The sequence below is a fragment of the Salvelinus fontinalis genome, chromosome 41 (assembly GCF_029448725.1).
Source record: "Salvelinus fontinalis isolate EN_2023a chromosome 41, ASM2944872v1, whole genome shotgun sequence".
Taxonomy (NCBI): Eukaryota; Metazoa; Chordata; class Actinopteri; order Salmoniformes; family Salmonidae; genus Salvelinus; species Salvelinus fontinalis.
In genome coordinates, this window is record NC_074705.1 from 8,686,406 (window position 1) to 8,697,748 (window position 11,343).

Below are 11,343 nucleotides of genomic sequence, written 5' to 3' on the forward strand. Positions count from 1 at the left end.
CATTAGGCCACTGGGGCACTGTATTCTCAGTATGACCTATACGAACTGATAGAAGAGGTAAAAAAATATATAATGGCAGGCACTGACAAATGCCCATGAAATTACGATTTTTTTTTATTTTTGTTCGTACTCCATTGCTAAAAAAAACAGGTTAGCAGAGGATGGTTTCGATCCATTGACCTCTGGGTTATGGGCCCAGCACGCTTCCGCTGCGCCACTCTGCTTCCAACCACACAAAATTGGACCCACGATCCCTGACTTAGGAGTACAGTATCTTATCCATTAGGCCACTGGGGCACTGTGTTCTCAGTATGACCTATACGAACTGATAGAAGATGTAAAAAAATATATATTGGAAGGCACTGACAAATGCCAAAGAAATTACGAATTTTTTATTTTTGTTCGTACTCCATTACTAAAAAAACAGGTAAGCAGAGAATGGTTTTGATCCATCGACCTCTGGGTTATGGGCCCAGCACGCTTCCGCTGCGCCACTCTGCTTCCAACCACACAAAATTGGACCCACGATCCCTGACTTAGGAGTACAGTATCTTATCCATTAGGCCACTGGGGCACTGTATTCTCAGTATGACCTATACGAACTGATAGAAGAGGTAAAAAAATATATAATGGCAGGCACTGACAAATGCCCATGAAATTACGATTTTTTTTTATTTTTGTTCGTACTCCATTGCTAAAAAAAACAGGTTAGCAGAGGATGGTTTCGATCCATCGACCTCTGGGTTATGGGCGCAGCACGCTTCCGCTGCGCCACTCTGCTTCCAACCACACAAAATTGGACCCACGATCCCTGACTTAGGAGTACAGTATCTTATCCATTAGGCCACTGGGGCACTGTGTTCTCAGTATGACCTATACGAACTGATAGAAGAGGTAAAAAAATATATATTGGAAGGCACTGACAAATGCCAAAGAAATTACGATTTTTTTATTTTTGTTCGTACTCCATTACTAAAAAAACAGGTTAGCAGAGAATGGTTTTGATCCATCGACCTCTGGGTTATGGGTCCAGCACGCTTCCGCTGCGCCACTCTGCTTCCAACCACACAAAATTGGACCCACGATCCCTGACTTAGGAGTACAGTATCTTATCCATTAGGCCACTGGGTCACTGTGTTCTCAGTATGACCTATACAAACTGATAGACGAGGTAAAAAAATATATAATGGCAGGCACTGACAAATGCCCATGAATTTACGAATTTTATATTTTTGTTCGTACTCCATTGCTAAAAAAAAACAGGTTAGCAGAGGATGGTTTCGATCCATCGACCTCTGAGTTATGGGCCCAGCACGCTTCCGCTGCGCCACTCTGCTTCCAACCACCCCAGATGGGACTTGAACCCACAATCCCTGGCTTAGGTGGCCAGTGCCTTATCCATTAGGAAATTACGATTTTTTTTATTTTTGTTCGTACTCCATTGCTAAAAAAACAGGTTAGCAGAGGATGGTTTCGATCCATCGACCTCTGGGTTATGGGCCCAGCACGCTTCCGCTGCGCCACTCTGCTTCCAACCACACAAAATTGGACCCAAGATCCCTGACTTAGGAGTACAGTATCTTATCCATTAGCCCAATGGGTCACTGTGTTCTCAGTATGACCTATACGAACTGATAGAAGAGGTAAAAAAATATATAATGGCAGGCAGTGACAAATGGCCATGAAATTACGATTTTTTTAATTTTTGTTCGTACTCCATTGATAAAAAAACAGGTTAGCAGAGGATGGTTTCAATCCATCGACCTCTGTGTTATGGGCCCAGCACGCTTCCGCTGCGCAACTCTTCTTCCAACCACACAAAATTGGACCCACGATCCCTGACTTAGGAGTACAGTATCTTATCCATTAGGCCACTGGGGCACTGTGTTCTCAGTATGACCTATACGAACTGATAGAAGAGGTAAAAAAATATATAATGGCAGGCACTGACAAATGCCCATGAAATTACGAATTTTTTATTTTTGTTCGTACTCCATTGATAAAAAAACAGGTTAACAGAGGATGGTTTCAATCCATTGACCTCTGTGTTATGGGCCCAGCACGCTTCCGTTTCGCCACTCTGCTTCCAAACACCCCAGATGGGACTTGAACCCACAATCCCTGGCTTAGGAGGCCAGTGCCTTATCCATTAGGCCACTGGGGCACTGTGTTCTCAGTGTGACCTATATGAACTGATAGAAGAGGTAAAAAAATATTTAATGGCAGGCACTGACAAATGCCCATGAAATTACGATTTTTTTTATTTTTGTTCGTACTCCATTGCTAAAAAAAACAGGTTAGCAGAGGATGGTTTCGATCCATCGACCTCTGGGTTATGGGCCCAGCACGCTTCCGCTGCTCAACTCTGCATCAAACCACACAAAATTGGCCCCACAATCCCTGGTTTAGGAGGCCAGTGCCTTATCAATTAGGCCACTGGGGCACTGTGTTCTCAGTATGACCTATACGAACTGATAGAAGAGGTAAAAAAATATATAATGGCAGGCACTGACAAATGCCCATGAAATTACAAATTTTTTATTTTTGTTCGTACTCCATTGCTAAAATAACAGGTTAGCAGAGGATGGTTTCAATCCATCGACCTCTGTGTTATGGGCCCAGCACGCTTCCGCTGCGCAACTCTGCTTCCAACCACACAAAATTGGACCCACGATCCTTGACTTAGGAGTACAGTATCTTATCCATTAGGCCACTGGGGCACTGTGTTCTCAGTATGACCTATACGAACTGATAGAAGAGGTAAAAAAATATATATTGGCAGGCACTGACAAATGCCCATGAAATTACAAATTTTTTATTTTTGTTCGTACTCCATTGCTAAAATAACAGGTTAGCAGAGGATGGTTTCAATCCATCGACCTCTGTGTTATGGGCCCAGCACGCTTCCGCTGCGCAACTCTGCTTCCAACCACACAAAATTGGACCCACGATCCCTGACTTAGGAGTACAGTATCTTATCCATTAGGCCACTGGGGCACTGTGTTCTCAGTATGACCTATACGAACTGATAGAAGAGGTAAAAAAATATATAATGGCAGGCACTTACAAATGCCCATGAAATTACGAATTATTTTATTTTTGTTCATACTCCATTGCTAAAAAAAACAGGTTAGCAGAGGATGGTTTCGATCCATCGACCTCTGGGTTATGGGCCCAGCACGCTTCCGCTGCGCCACTCTGCTTCCAACCACACAAAATTGGACCCACGATCCCTGACTTAGGAGTACAGTATCTTATCCATTAGGCCACTGGGGCACTGTATTCTCAGTATGACCTATACGAACTGATAGAAGAGGTAAAAAAATATATAATGGCAGGCACTGACAAATGCCCATGAAATTACGATTTTTTTTTATTTTTGTTCGTACTCCATTGCTAAAAAAAACAGGTTAGCAGAGGATGGTTTCGATCCATTGACCTCTGGGTTATGGGCCCAGCACGCTTCCGCTGCGCCACTCTGCTTCCAACCACACAAAATTGGACCCACGATCCCTGACTTAGGAGTACAGTATCTTATCCATTAGGCCACTGGGGCACTGTGTTCTCAGTATGACCTATACGAACTGATAGAAGATGTAAAAAAATATATATTGGAAGGCACTGACAAATGCCAAAGAAATTACGAATTTTTTATTTTTGTTCGTACTCCATTACTAAAAAAACAGGTAAGCAGAGAATGGTTTTGATCCATCGACCTCTGGGTTATGGGCCCAGCACGCTTCCGCTGCGCCACTCTGCTTCCAACCACACAAAATTGGACCCACGATCCCTGACTTAGGAGTACAGTATCTTATCCATTAGGCCACTGGGGCACTGTATTCTCAGTATGACCTATACGAACTGATAGAAGAGGTAAAAAAATATATAATGGCAGGCACTGACAAATGCCCATGAAATTACGATTTTTTTTTATTTTTGTTCGTACTCCATTGCTAAAAAAAACAGGTTAGCAGAGGATGGTTTCGATCCATCGACCTCTGGGTTATGGGCGCAGCACGCTTCCGCTGCGCCACTCTGCTTCCAACCACACAAAATTGGACCCACGATCCCTGACTTAGGAGTACAGTATCTTATCCATTAGGCCACTGGGGCACTGTGTTCTCAGTATGACCTATACGAACTGATAGAAGAGGTAAAAAAATATATATTGGAAGGCACTGACAAATGCCAAAGAAATTACGATTTTTTTATTTTTGTTCGTACTCCATTACTAAAAAAACAGGTTAGCAGAGAATGGTTTTGATCCATCGACCTCTGGGTTATGGGCCCAGCACGCTTCCGCTGCGCCACTCTGCTTCCAACCACACAAAATTGGACCCACGATCCCTGACTTAGGAGTACAGTATCTTATCCATTAGGCCACTGGGTCACTGTGTTCTCAGTATGACCTATACAAACTGATAGACGAGGTAAAAAAATATATAATGGCAGGCACTGACAAATGCCCATGAATTTACGAATTTTATATTTTTGTTCGTACTCCATTGCTAAAAAAAAACAGGTTAGCAGAGGATGGTTTCGATCCATCGACCTCTGAGTTATGGGCCCAGCACGCTTCCGCTGCGCCACTCTGCTTCCAACCACCCCAGATGGGACTTGAACCCACAATCCCTGGCTTAGGTGGCCAGTGCCTTATCCATTAGGAAATTACGATTTTTTTTATTTTTGTTCGTACTCCATTGCTAAAAAAACAGGTTAGCAGAGGATGGTTTCGATCCATCGACCTCTGGGTTATGGGCCCAGCACGCTTCCGCTGCGCCACTCTGCTTCCAACCACACAAAATTGGACCCAAGATCCCTGACTTAGGAGTACAGTATCTTATCCATTAGCCCAATGGGTCACTGTGTTCTCAGTATGACCTATACGAACTGATAGAAGAGGTAAAAAAATATATAATGGCAGGCAGTGACAAATGGCCATGAAATTACAATTTTTTTATTTTTGTTCGTACTCCATTGCTAAAAAAACAGGTTAGCAGAGGATGGTTTCGATCCATCGACCTCTGGGTTATGGGCCCAGCACACTTCCGCTGCGCCACTCTGCTTCCAAACACACAAAATTGGACCCACGATCCTTGACTTAGGAGTACAGTATCTTATCCATTAGGCCACTGGGGCACTGTGTTCTCAGTATGACCTATACGAACTGATAGAAGAGGTAAAAAAATATATAATGGCAGGCACTGACAAATGCCCATGAAATTACGATTTTTTTTATTTTTGTTCGTACTCCATTGATAAAAAAACAGGTTAGCAGAGGATGGTTTCAATCCATCGACCTCTGTGTTATGGGCCCAGCACGCTTCCGCTGCGCAACTCTGCTTCCAACCACACAAAATTGGACCCACGATCCCTGACTTAGGAGTACAGTATCTTATCCATTAGGCCACTGGGGCACTGTGTTCTCAGTATGACCTATACGAACTGATAGAAGAGGTAAAAAAATATATAATGGCAGGCACTGACAAATGCCCATGAAATTACGAATTTTTTTTTTTTGTTCGTACTCCATTGCTAAAAAAAACAGGTTAGCAGAGGATGGTTTCGATCCATCGACCTCTGGGTTATGGGCCCAGCACGCTTCTGCTGCGCCACTCTGCTTCCAACCACACAAAATTGGACCCACGATCCTTGACTTAGGAGTACAGTATCTTATCCATTAGGCCACTGGGGCACTGTGTTCTCAGTATGACCTATACGAACTGATAGAAGAGGTAAAAAAATATATAATGGCAGGCACTGACAAATGCCCATGAAATTACGAATTTTTTTATTTTGTTCGTACTCCATTGATAAAAAAACAAGTTAGCAGAGGATGGTTTCAATCCATCGACCTCTGGGTTATGGGCCCAGCACGCTTCTGCTGCGCCACTCTGCTTCCAACCACACAAAATTGGACCCACGATCCTTGACTTAGGAGTACAGTATCTTATCCATTAGGCCACTGGGGCACTGTGTTCTCAGTATGACCTATACGAACTGATAGAAGAGGTAAAAAAATATATAATGGCAGGCACTGACAAATGCCCATGAAATTACGAATTTTTTTATTTTGTTCGTACTCCATTGATAAAAAAACAAGTTAGCAGAGGATGGTTTCAATCCATTGACCTCTGTGTTATAGGCCCAGCACGCTTCCGCTTCGCCACTCTGCTTCCAACCACCCCAGATGGGACTTGAACCCACAATCCCTGGCTTAGGAGGCCAGTGCCTTATCCATTAGGCCACTGGGGCACTGTGTTCTCAGTGTGACCTATATGAACTGATAGAAGAGGTAAAAAAATATATAATGGCAGGCACTGACAAATGCCCATGAAATTACGATTTTTTTTATTTTTGTTCGTACTCCATTGATAAAAAAACAGGTTAGCAGAGGATGGTTTCAATCCATCGACCTCTGTGTTATGGGCCCAGCACGCTTCCGCTGCGCAACTCTGCTTCCAACCACACAAAATTGGACCCACGATCCCTGACTTAGGAGTACAGTATCTTATCCATTAGGCCACTGGGGCACTGTGTTCTCAGTATGACCTATACGAACTGATAGAAGAGGTAAAAAAATATATAATGGCAGGCACTGACAAATGCCCATGAAATTACGAATTTTTTATTTTTGTTCGTACTCCATTGATAAAAAAACAGGTTAGCAGAGGATGGTTTCAATCCATTGACCTCTGTGTTATGCGCCCAGCACGCTTCCGCTTACCCACTCTGCTTCCAACCACCCCAGATGGGACTTGAACCCACAATCCCTGGCTTAGGAGGCCAGTGCCTTATCCATTAGGCCACTGGGGCACTGTGTTCTCAGTGTGACCTATATGAACTGATAGAAGAGGTAAAAAAATATATAATGGCAGGCACTGACAAATGCCCATGAAATTACGATTTTTTTTATTTTTGTTCGTACTCCATTGCTAAAAAAAACAGGTTAGCAGAGGATGGTTTCGATCCATCGACCTCTGGGTTATGGGCCCAGCACGCTTCCGCTGCTCAACTCTGCTTCAAACCACACAAAATTGGACCCACAATCCCTGGTTTAGGAGGCCAGTGCCTTATCCATTAGGCCACTGGGGCACTGTGTTCTCAGTATGACCTATACGAACTGATAGAAGAGGTAAAAAAATATATAATGGCAGGCACTGACAAATGCCCATGAAATTACTAATTTTTTATTTTTGTTCGTACTCCATTGCTAAAATAACAGGTTAGCAGAGGATGGTTTCAATCCATCGACCTCTGTGTTATGGGCCCAGCACGCTTCCGCTGCGCAACTCTGCTTCCAACCACACAAAATTGGACCCACGATCCTTGACTTAGGAGTACAGTATCTTATCCATTAGGCCACTGGGGCACTGTGTTCTCAGTATGACCTATACGAACTGATAGAAGAGGTAAAAAAATATATATTGGCAGGCACTGACAAATGCCCATGAAATTACAAATTTTTTATTTTTGTTCGTACTCCATTGCTAAAATAACAGGTTAGCAGAGGATGGTTTCAATCCATCGACCTCTGTGTTATGGGCCCAGCACGCTTCCGCTGCGCAACTCTGCTTCCAACCACACACAATTGGACCCACGATCCCTGACTTAGGAGTACAGTATCTTATCCATTAGGCCACTGGGGCACTGTGTTCTCAGTATGACCTATACGAACTGATAGAAGAGGTAAAAAAATATATAATGGCAGGCACTGACAAATGCCCATGAAATTACGAATTATTTTATTTTTGTTCATACTCCATTGCTAAAAAAAACAGGTTAGCAGAGGATGGTTTCGATCCATCGACCTCTGGGTTATGGGCCCAGCACGCTTCCGCTGCGCCACTCTGCTTCCAACCACACAAAATTGGACCCACGATCCCTGACTTAGGAGTACAGTATCTTATCCATTAGGCACTGGGGCACTGTATTCTCAGTATGACCTATACGAACTGATAGAAGAGGTAAAAAAATATATAATGGCAGGCACTGACAAATGCCCATGAAATTACGATTTTTTTTTATTTTTGTTCGTACTCCATTGCTAAAAAAAACAGGTTAGCAGAGGATGGTTTCGATCCATTGACCTCTGGGTTATGGGCCCAGCACGCTTCCGCTGCGCCACTCTGCTTCCAACCACACAAAATTGGACCCACGATCCCTGACTTAGGAGTACAGTATCTTATCCATTAGGCCACTGGGGCACTGTGTTCTCAGTATGACCTATACGAACTGATAGAAGAGGTAAAAAAATATATATTGGAAGGCACTGACAAATGCCAAAGAAATTAAGAATTTTTTATTTTTGTTCGTACTCCATTACTAAAAAAACAGGTTAGCAGAGAATGGTTTTGATCCATCGACCTCTGGGTTATGGGCCCAGCACGCTTCCGCTGCGCCACTCTGCTTCCAACCACACAAAATTGGACGCACGATCCATGACTTAGGAGTACAGTATCTTATCCATTAGGCCACTGGGGCACTGTATTCTCAGTATGACCTATACGAACTGATAGAAGAGGTAAAAAAATATATAATGGCAGGCACTGACAAATGCCCATGAAATTACGATTTTTTTTTATTTTTGTTCGTACTCCATTGCTAAAAAAAACAGGTTAGCAGAGGATGGTTTCGATCCATCGACCTCTGGGTTATGGGCGCAGCACGCTTCCGCTGCGCCACTCTGCTTCCAACCACAAAAAATTGGACCCACGATCCCTGACTTAGGAGTACAGTATCTTATCCATTAGGCCACTGGGGCACTGTGTTCTCAGTATGACCTATACGAACTGATAGAAGAGGTAAAAAAATATATATTGGAAGGCACTGACAAATGCCAAAGAAATTACGATTTTTTTATTTTTGTTCGTACTCCATTACTAAAAAAACAGGTTAGCAGAGAATGGTTTTGATCCATCGACCTCTGGGTTATGGGCCCAGCACGCTTCCGCTGCGCCACTCTGCTTCCAACCACACAAATTTGGACCCACGATCCCTGACTTAGGAGTACAGTATCTTATCCATTAGGCCACTGGGTCACTGTGTTCTCAGTATGACCTATACAAACTGATAGAAGAGGTAAAAAAATATATAATGGCAGGCACTGACAAATGCCCATGAATTTACGAATTTTATATTTTTGTTCGTACTCCATTGCTAAAAAAAAACAGGTTAGCAGAGGATGGTTTCGATCCATCGACCTCTGAGTTATGGGCCCAGCACGCTTCCGCTGCGCCACTCTGCTTCCAACCACCCCAGATGGGACTTGAACCCACAATCCCTGGCTTAGGTGGCCAGTGCCTTATCCATTAGGAAATTACGATTTTTTTTATTTTTGTTCGTACTCCATTGCTAAAAAAAACGGTTAGCAGAGGATGGTTTCGATCCATCGACCTCTGGGTTATGGTCCCAGCACGCTTCCGCTGCGCCACTCTGCTTCCAACCACACAAAATTGGACCCAAGATCCCTGACATTAGGAGTACAGTATCTTATCCATTAGCCCAATGGGTCACTGTGTTCTCAGTATGACCTATACGAACTGATAGAAGAGGTAAAAAAATATATAATGGCAGGCAGTGACAAATGGCCATGAAATTACAATTTTTTTATTTTTGTTCGTACTCCATTGCTAAAAAAACAGGTTAGCAGAGGATGGTTTCGATCCATCGACCTCTGGGTTATGGGCCCAGCACACTTCCGCTGCGCCACTCTGCTTCCAACCACACAAAATTGGACCCACGATCCCTGACTTAGGAGTACAGTATCTTATCCATTAGGCCACTGGGTCACTGTGTTCTCAGTATGACCTATACAAACTGATAGAAGAGGTGAAAAAATATATAATGGCAGGCACTGACAAATGCCCATGAATTTACGAATTTTTTATTTTTGTTCGTACTCCATTGCTAAAAAAAAACAGGTTAGCAGAGGATGGTTTCGATCCATCGACCTCTGGGTTATGGGCCCAGCACGCTTCCACTGCGCCACTCTGCTTCCAACCACCCCAGATGGGACTTAAACCCACAATCCCTGGCTTAGGAGGCCAGTGCCTTATCCATTAGGAAATTACGATTTTTTTTATTTTTGTTCGTACTCCATTGCTAAAAAAACAGGTTAGCAGAGGATGGTTTCGATCCATCGACCTCTGGGTTATGGGCCCAGCACGCATCCGCTGCGCCACTCTGCTTCCAACCACACAAAATTGGACCCACGATCCCTGACTTAGGAGTACACTATCTTATCCACTAGGCCACTGGGGCACTGTGTTCTCAGTATGACCTATACGAACTGATAGAAGAGGTAAAAAAATATATAATGGCAGGCACTGACAAATGCCCATGAAATTATGAATTTTTTATTTTTGTTCGTACTCCATTGCTAAAAAAACAGGTTAGCAGAGGATGGTTTCGATCCATCGACCTCTTGGTTATGGGACCAGCACGCTTCCGCTGCGCCACTCTGCTTCCAACCACACAAAATTGGACCCACGATCCCTGACTTAGGAGTACAGTATCTTATCCATTAGGCCACTGGGGCACTGTGTTCTCAGTATGACCTATACGAACTGATAGAAGAGATAAAAAAATATATAATGGCAGACACTGACAAATGCCCATGAAATTACAAATTTTTTATTTTTGTTCGTACTCCATTGCTAAAAAAACAGGTTAGCAGAGGATGGTTTCGATCCATCGACATCTGGGTTATGGGCCCAGCACGCTTCCGCTGCGCCACTCAGCTTCCAACCACACAAAATTGGACCCACGATCCATGACTTAGGAGTACAGTATCTTATCCATTAGGCCACTGGGGCACTGTGTTCTCAGTATGACCTATACGAACTGATAGAAGAGGTAAAAAAATATATAATGGCAGACACTGACAAATGCCCATGAAATTACGATTTTTTTTTTTTTGTTCGTACTCCATTGCTAAAAAAACAGGTTAGCAGAGGATGGTTTCGATCCATCGACCTCTGGGTTATGGGCCCAGCACGCTTCCGCTGCGCCACTCTGCTTCCAACCACACCAGATGGGACTCGAACCCACAATCCCTGGCTTAGGAGTCCAGTGCTTTATCCATTAGGCCACTGGGGTACTGTGTTCTCAGTATGACCTATACAATCAATTTTATTTTATATAGCCCTTCGTACATCAGATAATATCTCGAAGTGCTGTACAGAAACCCAGCCTAAAACCCCAAACAGCTAGAATGCAGGTGTAGAAGCACGGTGGCTAGGAAAAACTCCCTAGAAAGGCCAAAACCTAGGAAGAAACCTAGAGAGGAATCAGGCTATGAGGGGTGGCCAGTCCTCTTCTGGCTGTGCCGGGTGGAGATTA

The 11,343-nt window shown here is 43.6% G+C and overlaps 4 non-coding genes across 4 annotated transcripts; all 4 read right to left on the minus strand.

The window, feature by feature from the left end:
* Nucleotides 1-2,091: 2,091 nt before the first annotated feature.
* Nucleotides 2,092-2,164, minus strand: trnar-ccu (transfer RNA arginine (anticodon CCU)). The gene has a single exon. It is a non-coding gene; the product is annotated as a tRNA-Arg (tRNA).
* Nucleotides 2,165-6,182: 4,018 nt separating this feature from the next.
* trnar-ccu (transfer RNA arginine (anticodon CCU)) lies at nucleotides 6,183-6,255 on the minus strand. Its single transcript has one exon. It is a non-coding gene; the product is annotated as a tRNA-Arg (tRNA).
* Nucleotides 6,256-6,743: 488 nt separating this feature from the next.
* trnar-ccu (transfer RNA arginine (anticodon CCU)) lies at nucleotides 6,744-6,816 on the minus strand. Its single transcript has one exon. It is a non-coding gene; the product is annotated as a tRNA-Arg (tRNA).
* Nucleotides 6,817-9,925: 3,109 nt separating this feature from the next.
* Nucleotides 9,926-9,997, minus strand: trnam-cau (transfer RNA methionine (anticodon CAU)). Its single transcript has one exon. It is a non-coding gene; the product is annotated as a tRNA-Met (tRNA).
* Between the last annotated feature and the right edge of the window lie 1,346 nt (nucleotides 9,998-11,343).